The sequence below is a fragment of the Lathyrus oleraceus genome, chromosome 6 (assembly GCF_024323335.1).
Source record: "Lathyrus oleraceus cultivar Zhongwan6 chromosome 6, CAAS_Psat_ZW6_1.0, whole genome shotgun sequence".
In the NCBI taxonomy this organism is placed as follows: domain Eukaryota; kingdom Viridiplantae; phylum Streptophyta; class Magnoliopsida; order Fabales; family Fabaceae; genus Lathyrus; species Lathyrus oleraceus.
This window is the reverse complement of record NC_066584.1, coordinates 120,900,446-120,918,362: the sequence shown is the minus strand read 5'-3', so window position 1 is coordinate 120,918,362 and position 17,917 is coordinate 120,900,446. Positions and strand designations below refer to the sequence as shown.

The window sequence follows — 17,917 nt, the reverse complement described above, 5'->3', positions numbered from 1 at the left end:
ATGGTGTGCACAAAGTCACTTACTTGCAAATGAAGTAATCAAGAAAAATCATCAACAAACATGAAGATTGGATGACACAATGAAACAAAGGGCCAGGCCAAGTTTGGATAGTCAAGAGCAAGTGAGGGTTGACTTTGGTCAAAGTTGACCAAAAAGTCAACTGTTGACCAAAGTCAACAATTGGTCAAAAATGCGTTTTTTTGTATCTTCTTTGTAAATGAAAAATGAAATATTGGTTAGGATGAAATTTAGGGTTTAAAGAATTTGGGTTGACTTTGGTCAAAGTTGACCAAAAAGTCAACTGTTGACCAAAGTCAACAGTTGGTCAAAAATGCCGAATTTTGTATTTTCTTGTATTGACTCACATGTAATGGTTTACAATGACATGAAATAGATTGAAATGGATTAACAAATGGTTTGAAGCTGGTTTCCAAATTGTTTTGTTTATGACTTGAGTGCTTGACTTTTGAAAAATAACTTGACTGATAATGTACATGAACAAAGTCATGAAATGAGACCATAAGGTTAGGGTTTTGACATAGTATCCATGAACCAATAACTTGACTGGCAAGTGGCTAGAAACACAAGAAACTTGGTTGTTCAGATGACCCAGACCATAGATGTATCCACAATCACAACACCATGACTTTGGATCAAAACCAATCCTCATATAAAACCAAGATAAGGTTAGGCCAAGCATGCCAAACAAAAATAAAAACATAAAAAAATTCAGGACCAAAATCGGGGTATGACAGTTGCCCCTATTTAAGCGTCTTCAACTAGAGAATATGAAGCAAAGCGTTCTTCATATGATCATAGTGGGAGATGATTAAATACTAAGAAGACTCGGATTTTGATCCTGAATCCCTATGAAATAGTTAACAATGCCTGTCAGAATCGGCAAAGAAACAATCTCAAAAGAAGAATCCGTCTGGTACGGTTAAAATCGGCCTGAGTACCGAAACAGAAAATTGACCTGGATACCAAAATAAATGGTAACACAGGAATACCCATGGCCTGAACGCCGCACATTAGTCTGAACACTAAGCATCGGAATATGAGAGTATCAATGTTGGTCTGATCACCGGAAATCTGGTCTGAACACCACTTCGATCTGGAAATCGGAAAACTGGCCTGAATGCCACAAGTACTTCGACCTGAATGTCGGAAACTTCTTTGATCTGAAAATCGGAAACTGGCTTGAATGCCACTTCGGTCTGGATACCGGAAACTGGCCTGAATGCCACAAGTTGCATCGACCTGAATGTCGGAAACTTCTTCGATCTGAAAATCGGAAACTGGCCTGAATGCCACTTCGGTCTGGATACCGGAAACTGGCCTGAACGCCACAGGTTGCATCGACCTGAATGTCGGAAACTTCTTCGATCTGAAAATCGGAAACTGGCCTGAATGCCACTTCGGTCTGGATACCGGAAACTGGCCTGAATGCCACAAGTTGCATCGACCTGAATGTCGGAAACCTCTTCTATCTGAAAATCGGAAACTGGCCTGAACGCCACTTCGGTCTGGATACCGGAAACTTTCATGCCTGTCAGCATCGGCAGAAATAGGGAAAATGATAATTGAGGCGGCACGTGGGCCAACGACCCATGCTGGGGATAATAAGTCATGAACAACCTTCAGTCTGAGCACTGGAAACAAACTTCTGGCTTGTCACTTGGGATGCCGAGAATGTTTTATGCTTACATGCGTATGTTTGAATTTTTCAATGGCGTAATGCTCCATGAGAATGGAAATGCTACGCGATTTGGGAGGATGCAATGCAATAAGATTCTACATGCAGGGATGCGAAATGCTGGGGAAAATGCCAAGCTGAAGCAAGGAATCCCGTTGGGGAAATGACCGGCCGTGCGGTGTTCTGACGATAACGAAATACCGAGACTCTGACTGGGGAGAGAATGGCACTGCCAACCTGTGGTTGGGGGAAGCGATAGTGGTTCTGGCAACCATAATCTACGAGAGATGACTCAGCAGGGGGGAGCAAACACTGATACGGTACCGAGGTTATGCTTCCAGGAAAGAGATCATCGATCTGGGATTGAAAACATCGATATGGCGTCGAACTCTGAGGACCAGCTGCTTCTGCTGGGAAGATACAGTCTGGTACTGTCAACTCCGCTGGGGATATACAGTCTGGCACTGTTAACTCCGCTGGGGATATACAGTCTGGCACTGTTAACCCTACTAGGGAGTGTATAGTCTGAAACAAACGCTTGGGGAGTACAGTAGTGAGAACCTGCTGGAACCTTAAGGAAATGCCCCAAGTGTACCTGTTCTGAATAGACGATTCAAAGTACTTAAGATTTACAGCAATTTTAAATGTTCATTGAGCATGTACCTGTAAAGCTCTTAGGTTTCATGATGCAATGTTTATCAAAAATTCGGACGTCATTTTTGCAAACAAAACAGTAAAATGAAAATGAAAACAGAGATATACTGAGTAACATGATTTTATTGATTGAATGGCCTCTGAATAGGCATTTACATCAGGAAGCAATCCCTGGAAAGAGGTAATCGCACAAAAGATAAAAACAGAAATTAATCTAATGGCAATGTGAAATGGATTTCTATTGGGTTCCAATTCTGCTATGACTTTCCCGTCTTCAAGATCCTCTAGATGATCAGCCTTCTGAAAAGGTGATTGGACTGTTTCCTACCTTTCGAAAATTTCCAGTCATCGACATGAGATGAGATTTAGAACTAACTCAGAATGCAGTCATTCGCTTAATCCCTAACTTTTGCCTGGATCGCCCTTTTCGGGTTTTCAATCCACCGGGATACCCATTTTTGCCTAAGTTGCCTTTTCAGGTTTTCAACTTACCGGGTGTACGATCTTTTCATTTTTAATCCCTAACTTTTGCCCGAACCTATTCATTTTCTTGGTTCGTCGGGATGCCCATTTTTGCCTGGACTATTCTTTTTACTGTCCGTCGGGTCTATCTCATGCGAAGTATTTTTTAACTGCGTCTGAGTTTACCGGGGAAGTGAAGTCTTCACCATCCATCGTTGCAAGCATTAAGGCCCCACCGTCGAAAACCTTGGTGACGATATACGGTCCCTCATAGTTAGGAGTCCACTTGCCCCTGTGATCTGTTTGAGGAGGAAGGATCCTTTTCAACACTAAATCTCCGACTTGGAAACAACGAGGACGCACTTTCTGATCAAAGGCTCTCTTCATCCGACTCTGATACAACTGCCCATGACAAATGGCTGCCATTCGCTTCTCTTCGATAAGACTCAACTCATTTAACCTTGTCTGAATCCATTCAGCTTTGTCTAGCTTGACATCCAACAGGACTCTTAGAGAAGGAATCTCCACTTCAACAGGTAGGACTACTTCCATACCATACACCAGGGAGTAAGGGGTTGCCCCGGTCGATGTACGTACTGAAGTGCGGTACCCATGCAAGGCGAAGGGTAGCATCTCATGCCAATCTTTGTACGTGACGACCATCTTCTGCACAATCTTCTTTATGTTCTTATTTGCCGCCTCAACAGCGCCGTTCATCTTAGGACGATAAGGGGAAGAATTGTGATGCTGAATGTTGAAGTTCTGACACAACTCCTTCATCATTTTGTTGTTGAGGTTAGAACCATTATTAGTAATGATTCTTTCGGGAATCCCATAGCGATAAATGATTTCTTTCTTGATGAAACGGGCAACCACATGTCTGGTGACATTCGCGAACGACGCTGCTTCGACCCACTTGGTGAAATAGTCGATGGCAACAAGGATGAAGCGATGCCCATTGGAAGCAGTCGGCTCAATCTTTCCAATCATGTCAATGCCCCACATTGCAAACGGCCACGGAGAAGACATCACATTCAGAGGATTCGGCGGTACATGCACCTTATCAGCATAAATCTGGCATTTATGGCACTTCCGAGCATACTTGAAACAATCTGATTCCATGGTCATCCAATAATAACCCGCTCTCAACAATTTCTTAGCCATTACATGTCCACCGGCATGAGTACCGAAAGAACCTTCATGAACTTCCTGCATTAACATGTCCGCTTCGTGTCTGTCCACGCATCTGAGCAAAACCATGTCGAAGTTCCTCTTATACAGCACATCGTCTTTGTTCAAGAAGAAACTGCCTGCCAATCTCCTCAAAGTCTTTTTGTCATTGTTGGATGCCCCTGCAGGGTACTCTTGATTCTTCAGAAAGCACTTGATATCGTGATACCAGGGCTTATCATCAACTACCAGTTCAGCGGCAAACAAATACGCGGCCCTATCAAGGCGCATAACATCGATCCTAGGAGCATGGTTCCACCGAACCACCTTGATCATGGAGGATAGAGTAGCAAGAGCATCTGCCATCTGGTTCTCATCACGAGGTATATGATACAACTTTACTGTTGTGAAGAAAGTCAATAATCTTCTCGTGTAATCTCTGTAGGGGACCAGAGTGGGCTGGAGAGTATTCCAATCACCATTCACTTGATTGATCACTAGAGCTGAATCTCCGAAGATGTCCAGAGTCTTGATTCTCAAATCAATGGCTTGCTCAATACCCAAGATACAGGCCTCGTACTCAGCTTCATTATTGGTGCATTCGAAAGTCAGACGAGCGGTGAAAGGCATGTGGGCACCTTTCGGAGTGGTAATGACAGCACCAATTCCACTTCCTCTGGCATTGACGGCCCCATCAAACGTTAAAATCCACTTTTCATCTGGATCAGGTCCCTCCCCAACAACTGGCTCTTCGTAGTCTTTCATCTTGAGGAACATGATGTCTTCATCTGGAAAATCAAACTTCATCGGCTCGTAGTCTTCAATCGGTTGTTGAGCAAGATAGTCTGACAGAATACTCCCCTTGATGGCTTTCTGGGATGTATACTGGATATCATACTCTGTCAATACCATTTGCCAACGAGCAACCCTTCCGGTGAGAGCTGGCTTCTCGAATATATACTTGACTGGATCCATCTTGGAGATCAGTAAGGTTGTGTGAGTCAGCATGTATTGTCTCAATCGCTTAGCAGCCCATGCAAGTGCACAACATGTCTTTTCAAGCATTGAGTATCTCGACTCGCAGTCTGTGAATTTTTTACTCAGGTAGTAGATGGCATGCTCTTTTCTACCTGTCTCGTCGTGTTGACCGAGAACACAACCCATAGAATTGTCAAGTACTGTCAAGTACATAATCAACGGTCTCCCTGAGACTGGAGGCATAAGGATAGGAGGATTCTGCAAATACTCTTTTATCTTTTCAAAAGCCCTTTGACAATCGTCGTTCCACCTGATAGCCTGATCTTTCCTCAACAATTTGAAAATTGGCTCACACGTGGCTGTTAGGTGAGAGATGAACCTTGCAATGTAGTTCAACCTCCCTAAGAAACCACGGACTTGCTTCTCCGTTCTTGGCTCAGGCATTTCCTGTATTGCTTTCACTTTGTCAGGATCCACCTCAATCCCTTTTCCGCTAACAATAAAACCCAACAATTTTCCAGATCTCACCCCGAAAGTGCACTTGTTCGGATTAAGCCTCAGCTTGAATTTCCTTAAACGTTCAAACAATTTCTGCAGATTCACCAAATGTTCTTCTTCTGTCTGAGATTTGGCAATCATATCGTCCACATAAACCTCGATTTCATGATGAATCATATCATGGAACAGAGTCACCATAGCTCGTTGATATGTTGCCCCAGCATTCTTCAGGCCAAACGGCATCACCTTGTAGCAGAAGATGCCCCACGGGGTTATGAAAGTTGTCTTCTCCATGTCTTCTGGTGCCATCTTAATTTGGTTATAGCCAGAAAAGCCATCCATGAAGGAGAATACCGAGAACTGAGCCGTGTTATCCACCAAAACGTCGATGTGAGGTAATGGGAAATCATCTTTTGGACTGGCTCTGTTCAGATCCCGGTAGTCGACACACATCCGTACCTTTCCATCCTTCTTAGGTACTGGAATAATATTTGCGACCCATGGCGGATAATTGGTAACCGCTAGGAACCCTGCATCCAACTGTTTCTGCACTTCTTCCTTTATCTTTACAGCCATCTCTGGTCTTGTTCTTCTGAGCTTCTGCTTGACCGGAGGACAATCCTCTTTGAGAGGTAAACGGTGCATCACAATGTCTGTGTCAAGCCCTGGCATGTCCTGATAAGACCAAGCGAAGACGTCAACATACTCTTGCAACAGTTCAATCAACCCCTTCTTCACATCATCTTCCAAGGCAGCCCCTATCTTGATTTCTTTCTTGACGTCCTCGGGGCCAAGATTAATCACTTCAGTAGACTCTTGATGTGGTTGAATGACCCTTTCCTCCTGTTTTAACAGCCTGGCAAGTTCTTCAGGGAGTTCACAGTTTTCATCACCCTCTTCTTCAGCTTGGAAGATTGGGTTTTCGAAGTCGAAGCGAGCCATAGCAGAATCGTTATCAATAGGATCCGGTGATGTGCATCTGCATGAGTGATGGTATGTGCTTATGAGTGTGAACAGTGAGTGAAAACTAAACAAAACAATGCCAAATATTTTTATTTTTTTGAAATTTTGAAAAATTGCAAAAATAGAAAGACAGTGAACAAAATATTTGAATGCAAAAGACGTCCTTCATTTATGATAAACAATGCAGGTATTCACATAGATGAGCCCTACAATGAGTCATTACGCCCTGGGCAGAACGTAAGACTTGGACATGCATGAATAAACAAAGAAAAATTACTCCTCTAGAAGAGTGACTTGGACAATTTCCTCGGAAGACCAATTGTTGATGACTTCACCCGGGATCCTCGGACGCACCCAGTTGTCGATGTCGCAATCACTATCCCCATTTTCATCGTTGATCGCAGAGATCTGGCCATATTGGATGACGCCAGCACTAGAGAAAGTAATCGGCCCCTGACGAGTCTGAAGTGCTGAAGTTGTAGAAGTCAGCACTGGTTGATACCCAATCCCGAACTTGTCGTCCTTCATTGGTAACTCCAACAGACGCCCCTAACCAGGAGCAACACCTGAATCCACCAAGGCCTGTGCCTGCTTGAAAGATGAGATAGGGGCTCCTGCTTTAACCCCTTCCACCGGAGCTGCGTCCTTGATCTGAACTGACTCAAAGGCCTGACAGAGAGTCTCTTGAATTTCACCTTCCACCTCTACGTACTTGAATGTAGACAGGTTACTGACCAGGATGTCCTCCTCACCACAGACAGTGATAATTCTTCCATTGACCGGGAACTTAATCTTCTGGTGTAGAGTTGAAGAGACTGCCCCAGCATTGTGGATCCAAGGACGACCCAGAAGGCAACTGTACGAGGGACTGATATCCATCACATAGAAGACAGTGTTGAAGGTTTGTGATCCAATCTGAATTGGCAATTCCACCTCTCCAAACACCGACCTCTTAGAACCATCGAAGGCTCTCACCATGAGATCGGAAGGTTTCAAGATCAAACCTTCTACTTCTAACCTTGACAGGGCTCTCTTGGGTAACACATTGAGAGAGGAACCTGTATCCACCAGCACATGAGATAACACGGTGTCTTTGCATTCCATTGAGATATGCAAAGCCTTATTATGATTGCGTCCCGCTGGTGTTAAGTCAGAATCAGTAATGCCCAGCCCGTTGCTTGCATGAACATTTGCAATGATCCCTTCTAGTTGGTTTACTGAGATCTCCTGAGGCACATATGCAGCATTAAAGACCTTCAGAAGTGCCTCCCTGTGTGCCTCTGAACACAACAGGAGTGAGAGAATGGATATCTTAGACGGCGTCTGAATCAACTGATCGACCACTTTGTAGTCGCTTTTCTTTATGATTCTCAGAAGCTCGTCCACATCCTTCGCAAAAGAGGGCTCAGAGCCAGTCTGTGGTGCAGAGGTACCCTCATTTACAACTTGCTTGCCTTTGGCCTTAACCGCGGCATCAGTGCTCTCAGTTTGGGTAACCGGTGGTGAGAACAATCTACCACTCCTGGTGAATCGCCCGATTCCACCAACATTGTCCACTGCGGGACCTTCAACTTCGAGTTCAGACTTTTGACCCTCTTCCACCTTCAAAGGTCGTTCCACCCCATGATCGTGTGTGTATACACTCCCCCCATAATGCCACGGAATGGCCCTTTCACTGGTGAAAGGTAAAGGACCAGGGGTTGTGATTGTCATAGCGGCCGGTCGCACTGGTGGCACTGGTTGCGCTTCTGGCACACTGATCTGATTAGTCGGGTAAAAGATGGTGATAATAGCGACATCATAGTCATACTCAGGAATCTCGTTCATTGAAACAAAAACATCCGGAACACCGGAATCAAGTTCAGCTACATCAAAATCAGACACATTGTTTGGTATATCAGCAACAACATTTGAAAAGTTAAATACATCAATGGGAAATACAAAGTCAGCAGGAACAACATCTGTGAATTCTTCAACAGCATCTTCAAACACCTCTTCAACTACCTCTTCAGCAAACTCTTTGACAGACAGGTCTTCAACTTGGAGGGTACCATTGTCAAGCAAGACCTGGATACCCTGCTGCAGCTTCAAGCAATCCTTACCCTGTGTAGCGCATTCCGAACAACCTTTCCCACAACCGGGGAAGACATCGGCCTTCAACAAGCATTCCTTAATTTCCAACAACGGGGTCTTCAACTTCAACACATCCTTAACAGACTTGGCTTCTTCTTCCAGCATATTAACGTTTGCACCATCATGCTATGGCATGGGATTGTTGACGACATTTGGAGCCGATGCAAGGCTGATAGCCTTTGAATCAATGAGGTCCTGAATTACATGCTTAAAAGCTTTGCAGTTCTCGATATTGTGGCCAGGTGCCCCAGAGTGGAAACTACACCTAGCATTGGCATCGTAACCCGCCGGAAGTCTACCAACCGGAGGAGCCAGAGTGCGTAGCTGCACAAGTTGTAGCTATTGCAGACTAGCAAGCAGTTGAGCGCATGACATTGGAAGAGTGTCGAAACGCCGGTCCATCATCCTCTGCCTCTGTTGATAGGTGGGTCTGTTACCTGGCTGTTGTTGTTGTTGATACTGAGCTGGCTGTCGTTGTGGTTGTTGTTGTTGTAGTGGTGCTGCAGCTGGAATGGTCACAGCCGCAACATACGGTCGCTGATGATAGTTTTGAAAATTATTCCTTTGGTTATTCCTATTTTGATATGAAGACACAGAATTCACGCCCCCTTCCCTCTGCTTCTGTCCTCCCATAAATGGCTTCTTTACTCCTGATGAAGATCCACCTCCATTGTGGCTCTTGTAGGTCTTCAGGTAATTTTCTACCCTCTCTCCGGTAGAGACCACATCAGCAAAGTTGGAGGCATTGCACCCCACCAGACGCTCCAGGTAAGGTCCAGGCAACGTATTCATGAACATGTTGGCCATCTCCTTTTCCAACATGGGAGGTTGAACACGGGAAGCTGTCTCCCTCCAGCGTTGAGCGTATTCCCTGAAGCACTCATTGCTTTTCAGAGACAGGTTCTGGAGTTGAGTTCTATCTGGGGCCATGTCTGCATTATACTGGTATTGTTTCACAAAAGCTTCCGCCAAATCCCTCCAGCAACGGATGTGGGCTCTATCCAACCTCATGTACCATTCCAGGGATGCCCCAGCTAGGCTGTCCTGGAAGAAGTACATAAGTAGCTTCTCGTCATCAGAATATGCAACCATCTTTCGGAAGTAGGCTTGCACATGGGTCTTCGGGCAAGAGCTACCATTGTACTTGTCAAAGATTGGGACTTTGAACTTCGGTGGGACCCTCACGCCTGGGACCAATCCCAAGTCAGACACATCTACCCCCAGGGGTTTTGTCCTTCCACCGCCTTCAGCCTCTCCTCTAATCTCCTGAACATGGGATCCATGCCATGGCCCATGCCAAAGTCTTCTGGCAGCAAGAACTGATCATCTTGATCATCGTGGATGGGTTGTTGATCAAGGTTGTTATGTGGGATCGGGACAGGCCCCGGTCCATTAACCTCTGCATTTGGAGGATCAGTCACGACCTCTGGTTGATTAGTTGCAGGATTCCTTTGTATCATTTGTCTAATCTCTTGCTGTCCCTGAGCTACTCCCTGGACCACGTCCATGAACTGGTTCATGCGGACCCTCATCTCAGCAAGTTCTGCTTGTAGACCCTCCATTGCTTTCTGCTGGTTTCTGCGGGTACCGTACCGGTGAATTCCTGAATCAGCTATCCTGCTAATGGAACACCCCACAAAATGAGAACACCGCGACGATACCTGTTATGCAAGACATGCTATGGATATGCAAATGTAATGACATGTTTATCAATTCCAAAAGGTATTCTAACCCTTTAATTCCAGTCTCTCGTTAGATAAAAAGTGTAAGAAAAAACCCCGACCAGAATCAAGAAGAAGATATCAACCCTTGGGAATAGATAAACATGTGTTGAATGATTTGAATGCAAAATGATGTGATGCAATGCAGTGACATGGAGATCGGGACTGCTGTATCCGCTTGAACATATGTCGGGTTGCACTGTTTGAAGAGAAAAACCACTGAAGAATATAATACAAGATCAAAACTCTGCTCCAGAAAACCGGGTTGGTTGGAGGTTAAGGTTTTCCTGAATTTAGCCCTCCCCTCACTGGTAGGTTCTAAGAACAGAAGTTTGTCAGCTTCAGCCCTTCAGTCGAGAATAATACGTTTACCACTGAAGGTTTGGCATTATTACGGGATAAAAGACCTCCGTTGACTCCCCTCAACAGGATATCCTAAAGCAAGTTCCCAGTCTCGGGGTCCTCGGATTGAGCAGCGAGAATGCGCCCACCAGAGCTAACATAAACGCGTCTCGGAGGAGAGGCCTCGACTGAGTTCTCGGGAAATGGTCACCAGAGTCGACGATTTCTAAAGGAATATTTGTCGTTATGGAACACCCATAGGACAAAATATATCCAACAGAAACCTCGTCTGGAATGTGGGTCTCATGAACGACTTAACGTAGCAACATACCACGCAAGCCTCATGACTATCCACTCTAACACCTATGTGTACACTCAAGCCTGGGTAGTGGGCTTATCTCTCATAGAACAGTCCCAACCCAACAAGCAAACAACCCACAGAACCCACAGATACAACAAACATATGTACATGAATGCAATAAGGTAAAACAGGTAAATGCTGAAAATAAATAACTGTACAAAAGAATAAACACCCAACAAACAAGAAATCTACAAAAGCTAGGAGGGACTCGCTTAGGGAAACCGGGTCCCCAGCAGAGTCGCCAGCTGTCGCAGCCTGAAAAATACAGAGGTGCGAAAAAACAACCGGCGAAAGAAAAAGACAGAAGAGTCGCCACCGTGCGTTATTTATCCCAAAGGAGGGAAAGGAAACGCTCGAAGTAAACCTGGAGAAAGGAAAGGAAAAGACAAGGTCTCGCAACCAAATCTTGGGTTCGGGAGTCGATTATGCGGAGGGAAGGTATTAGCACCCCTACGCATCCGTAGTACTCTACGGGATCCACTCTTGTTTGTTCTTGTCTAAAGGGTGTGTGTTTATCTGATGTACTATTTACTAAAAGGGTCAAGAGAAAAATGACTCGCACGGATGTCGCATCCACTGCATACGTATCTCATCTGGAATGAGAATCAGAGTCATCGTAGCTCGGCTACCTATGGGTTAAAGAGGAGTGTGCTCGCTAAGACGTCGCGTCTTATGCCTACGTATCTCATCGGGAATGAGAATCAGAGCAAAACGTAGTTCAAACTAAACTACGGAAATAAGGGTCTCGATTGCAACTAGGGCAAGAGAAAGGGAAGGTCTCGGTCGCAACGAGGGCGAGAGAAAGGATCGCAACGAGGGAGAAAACAAACAAAGATTAGTTGTTAGTTGTTAGTCAAACTCGGCAAGACATCGCATCTTGTGCCTACGTATCTCATCTGAACATGAGAATCAGAGTTGCCGTAGTTCAGCTACATAGGGATTGCCATCTGAACATGGACTTACAAAGGAGGAAACCAGTTGTGTCAAAGGAGAGTGGGCAATGTGTTCACGTCCTAGCAGTAGGTGTCGCAGCTCGCTGAATCGAGTCTTAGGCAGTTACCTCTTTGCAATAGGACGGACTACATGCCACAAGATCGGAGACGCACGGAAGGTCTAAAAGAAATGGGGAAGCTCTGCCCTAGAGTTGTCATGCAATATGTACTTAGGTGTTAGGATTTACAAATCTACACTCGGAAAAGGTTTTTTGATTGGTCGCACGGCGGCGAGAAAAAGAGTTTGATTGGTTGGATGTGCTTTGAATGATGGCGAGAACTAGGATTGGCGAGATATACATCTCGAATCCTAGCCTCAGGAGTGCATGGTATACACCATGTTCCATTTCCACCTTTATTTGCAAAAGTGTTTAATAGAGAATTAAGTGTTTTGAATTTGATTGAGAAAGGGTTTGGAGAAACCGCATTGACAATTTTAGGCGATGGCGAGAGTTAAGATTGGCGAGGCATACGTCTCGAATCTTAACCTCAGGAGTGCATGGTATACACCATGTTCCATTTCCACCTTTATTGAAATAGGGTTTAAATAAGAATTAGGTATTTTGAGTTTTTGTTGTGAAAATGACTTGACCTAGATCAAGTATTGATGGACGTTTGAGAAAGATTTGAATGAGTGTTTGAGAAAACAAAGTGGGTAAATTGGATGATGGCGAAAGCTAGGATTGGCGAGATATACATCTCGGATCCTAGTCTCAGGAGTGCGTGGTATACACCACGTTCCACTTCCATCTTTATTGAAAAAGTCTTGACTTATGAATTAATATTTTTTGAGTTTTTATTAGAGAAAATGGCTTGACGTTGAATCAAGCATTTGATGAAAGTTTGGAAAAAAACTGCAATGGAATAGGAGGGCAAAATGAATTGATTTGTTTACTGAGAAAATACTCGACGTTGGATCGAGTCGTATTTTTTTTTATCTTTTGGAAATGGTTGATTTTATTCTTGTGTTAGTAGCTAACTAAACAGCCAAGCAAATAAAGAAATGAAAAGCAGTAAAATTATTACACATCGGGGGAGTGGGGTACATTTTGTCAAATGGGGATTCAAAGTATTGGAATAATTAAATCGGGTCCAAACAATAAATAATGCAATGTATGGGTGTACATGCAAAGGAACCGGCTCATTGTAAGAAAGCCCAAGAGTAAGCTATGTGAGGTTGATGGCGATGCTTAAAAAGCAATCGACTTACAAGGGTGTGAAAATGGGCTCGATATTAAATCGAGAAAAATATGATTTTTTATAGTTTTAAAATGGTTTTGAATTAAATTAAATACAACAACTTTACATTATTAACAAAATGAACATATAAGTGTAATAAAAGCATAAACATAAAAAGAAACGAAAATGCTAAAAGAAAAAATAATATAGCTAAAAGAAATAAAATGCCAAAAAGTGCCACACATGAGTATTGAACCCACCCCACTCAAGAATATACACACTGCCCTTCTCCACCAGACCACTTATGATCATCTGCTATTGTGATACTATGTTAAATATATAAACCGAGATAAAAAATAAGTAAAAAAAAGATTAAGGACAATAACAGAAAATACTAACATATAAAACCTTTTTATGTTTTTGTTTATTTCTATTAAAACAAATTAAATTAAATAAATAGAAAAAAGATTAAAAAAAAGAAAACGAAATGGAGACGACGAAACAGGAACTCGTCTTCCTCTCTTCTCCCCCACCTCACGAACTCAACCTTCCCCAACAATGGCAATCTCACGAACTCGCCCCTCTCGTCCCTCTTATGACATCACTCATCAACGAAACCCTCTCACGCTCTCAAACTCAGCGAATCAAACTCTCTCAACTCTCACAAATATTTTCAATCAACAAGCATATGGGAAGGATAAAGAGAAAGAAAGAGAGGTTCTTACAAAGTGTCACTGCGGTGGTGGTGAAGGATGCGCAGAAGTTGGCCTCCAGGTAAACGATTTTGGGGTTTTTAGGGTTTTTTCTCAGATTTTCGCCTCCAAGTTCTCTGTTGTTCTCTAGGTTTTTTTTTTCGTCCCTCACTGATTTCTCTCCCTTTCCTTTACTGATTCTCTTCCCTATTTATGTTCTGTGAATTAGGGTTTTGATTTGATACTCAAAAGCTCAAAGAAGCAAATTCCAGAAGTGCTTTTTCTGCTCAAAAACGAGTTTGTCCTATTTGATGATATTATCCGGAAACGGTATTCTGAACTTAGCTTTCTTCTTCGCTTTTGTCTCCATGCCAAATTGGGATATTTCTGAAATTTGAATTTTACTGGTGGCTAATTAACTTGTGTCTTTTACTGCAGTGAATTTCTATTGTCAGAAAACTCAGTTGGTTTGTGAATGAGGACTCAAAAGGTTGATGGTTCTTTGGCTTTGGAGGTTTGGCTTGGCTTCAATTTGCTTCTGCAACAGGGTTTCAAAACAGGTTCAACAACATGATTTCCACTGATGATGGATTGCATTTGCCAATTTATTTCATGTTTCTTTGGACTGAACAACTTGACTGCTTTCATTAGGAACCTCATTGTAGCTGTTATGCCTTGGCTTGATGATGAACATGGATGCTGCAGGATGCGAGACTGATGTGGTTTTGCAGTCAGGTGGAATTGGGTTGGTAACATGTTGCAGGTTGGAATTGTGGAGGAAGATGTTTGATTCCTGGAGCTGCCACAGTTTCTTCAATATTCTGAGAAGTTTCAGAAAGTGGCGTGGAATTGGGACTCTTTTCACTATCCATGGTGTTGTTTTTCACATGATGCGACTCAATTTGCTTCACAGGAATATTTCTTTGGTTACTCACTTTCTCTGCAACATCAAAATCCCTTCTATCTCTGGACTCAACATCGTTTGAACTAGCCCTTTTTACAACACCTTCATCACCACAAGACTTCACAGGAACAGATTTGAATGTCATTCTGTCATTGATTCTTTCCAATATTAATGTTGCTCTAGGCCTAGCATTGACTTGCTTGTTATTTGTGCAGAATTGTCATTGCAACATGCTGGTGTAAGTCTGAGCATGGTATTGGTCTATCTTTGCTTGAGTGCTTTTGCAACATAGCAATGTTGGTTGCAAATCATCTCATTTGGCATGTGTACCTATTATGGCATTGCAGCAGCAAGAACTGGCTTAGGATGACTTGGATACCATGATATGATGAATCTAGAGTGGTATACTGCTCCAAACTCCAACTTGGCTAATGTCCCTGCAGCAGGTAAGACATTCCTTGGTTTTGCTTATTGAACAACTGAGTTTGTCATGTGTGTTGGCTTCAATGTGACTTTGTATTTGGTAGATGATTATCACACTGCAGCACATGGATGTGGCGGTCTTGCAATATGTCTGACTTGGTCTTGCTGGTACCTATCTGCTTTTACCATCCATTGGCCAATCATGTCCTTGTAAGCACCTTGATGTAGGCTTGGAACAAGTTTGGTTTTGGGGTATGTATTTCACTGTGACCTCGCACCACTACTTCCCCAACTGGCTTTGCTACTCCAATCCAACATATGGTAACTTGCTAGGTCTGATTCTTTATTGAATTGCAAGGAAATGAGATGGCCTGACCTTGATGTGTTTGTGATTTTGGCTGTGGATTGTAGGTCAGACCGGGTTTCTATTGTCACAGCTGGTGGTTTTGCTAACATGATTCAGGTTTGGTAAGCTAACACACTTCAGGGCCTGGCATTGTGTTGATGGTGTGTAGCTGGTGTTGATGTAGTCCGACAGGTCAGTGTATGCTACTGAGTATTGTCATTTGGCCATAACTGGAATGAGTTTAGTTTAGTTATCATGTTTTGTAACAGGTCTGAACTGGTTTTGTTGGCGTAATGTAGGCTGGTATATGCATAGCTTGATAGTTCAATGATTATGGCTTGCTAATGATTTACTACAACCTATTGTTACTTGCCTATTGGACTTCCAGTGCTGTTGTTTGTCGCATGTAGCAACACAAATCATGATTGGTTCAGGGCAAGGTCATGGCCTGCAGCAGGTTTGGTATACAATGTGGCACAGTCATGGGGTACTTGTTTCACTAGTTCTTCTAGGTTTTCATGAATGTCATGCACTATGTTTGGATGCATGATTGTCATGATGATGTTGGTTTACAAAATTTCCCTTTGGTTCCTGACAACTTGCTGGCATATTCCATGACAGGATCCTGGCAGAATGTTTGCCATATTGAGTCCAAGACCAAACCCATGTGTACTCTCTTGTCCAAATGGCCAATGTAGCATTTCATAATCTCAAGGCTTGCAACAATTCTGACTTGGTGAATGGTTCAACTGCTGAGTGCTTGCAAAATGGTCTTGTCAATCAGGACATGGTAATTCGCAAGGCGCTTGTGGTTTTGCAGCATGTTCAATGTCCATTTTCTGATGGTTTTCTGCAACATATAGTTATGGTCTTTTGCAGGCACTGCAGGCTTGGTATGGTCATGGTTCATGCAGCATAACCAGGTTGGTTTTCTCCACATGCTGCAGGACATATTTGGTTTTGGTTGAAGGATGTGGTAGGCCAGGTTGGTCCATTATACCAAGACTGATGCACCCTATGATACAAGCTGCTGTAACTAGACAAATGGTGGATTGAATTGTATGCAGGTGAATCCCAATCATCATCATAACTGAGCTGCCATAAATCTCTTGAGCTAGACTAGATAATTTGGAATGTTGGTGACCTTGTAGCAGCAGTCAAGAATTCATTTGGATATGTTTGGTTTTGATGTGCAGTCACCATTGCCTCTTACTTTTAAATCCAAGACTCCAATATAGCTAAGACAGTTGCACCATTGCAGCTTGAAATGGTGATGTACCACTCAGATTTTGGTTTGTAGCATTGGACCCTGAATCCAGGATATCTCCTGTTTTTGCCTTTCCTGAAGTTACGGTCTTAACATTACCGATAGACTGATTCCGCTTTATAACAGGAACTTTTTTCTTTAAAAGGTATTTGGTTTTTAGAAATGCTTTCATTCTGTGCCAGTTTTGGCCTGTCATATCTCACAGGGCAGCATTGTGTATTGCCAAGGTTTTCACCAGGTGATCACAACTCAACCGTGTTTTGGCTTGTCATGGCTCATTAACCCCTTGCTGTAGGGAAATTATTTGTGACCTTGACCTTGGGTTTGTTGCCTTTGCAGATCAAAGTCTCACTTGCTTCACCAGTTGACTAGCTTTGGTCGTGGGCTGGTTTTTCTGCAGGATGTGTCATGATTGCAGCAGCTTTCATGAGCCTTCTCCATTATCACGAGTCCAAAGCCTACTGCATATGTAAGTATGTCTAATAATCATGTAAACATCATGGTGCTATTGCAAGATTTTAGGCAAGGCAATATGCAACAGGATATTGAATGGACTGCTGCAGCAGTAGGGCTAGCAAATCATGTATTTCCATTGGATTGATCGTGCATTTCCATGGTTTGATGAGTTGTTTTTGGTTAGCCAAGAGTGATAAGTGAAGTTGGTTTGTTGCAAGTTGTGTGCCTTGATGCACTGCTTGCTGCAGAGTTTATTTGGCTTATGGCATGAGGTTTAACAGGTATGGCTTATGGCTTGAGACAGTTGCAGACATTCGTGGCCTTGCTGCAGTTTTGACACATGACTTGGTTTTGATTTTGTAGGTTCACCACTGGTTATGTGCTTATGGTGCTGCTGCAAGATAATAAGCAAGGGTGCACACGTGGACTTTGGTGGTAAATCAAGACAAGATAGCGTGAGATTAGGTCCAAGTTTGGGATAGACCAAGGCTAATGACCGTTGATTCAAAGGTGTTCAAATAGCATGGTGTGCACAAAGTCACTTACTTGCAAATGAAGTAATCAAGAAAAATCATCAACAAACATGAAGATTGGATGACACAATGAAACAAAGGGTCAGGCCAAGTTTGGATAGTCAAGAGCAAGTGAGGGTTGACTTTGGTCAAAGTTGACCAAAAAGT

At 43.3% G+C, this 17,917-nt stretch overlaps 1 long non-coding RNA gene across 1 annotated transcript; it reads left to right on the top strand.

Moving 5' to 3' along the window:
• Positions 1–16,623: 16,623 nt before the first annotated feature.
• Positions 16,624–17,659, top strand: LOC127098475 (uncharacterized). Its single transcript, XR_007793366.1, has 3 exons — positions 16,624–17,019; positions 17,121–17,518; positions 17,601–17,659. It is a non-coding gene; the product is annotated as an uncharacterized LOC127098475 (long non-coding RNA).
• Positions 17,660–17,917: the final 258 nt, after the last annotated feature.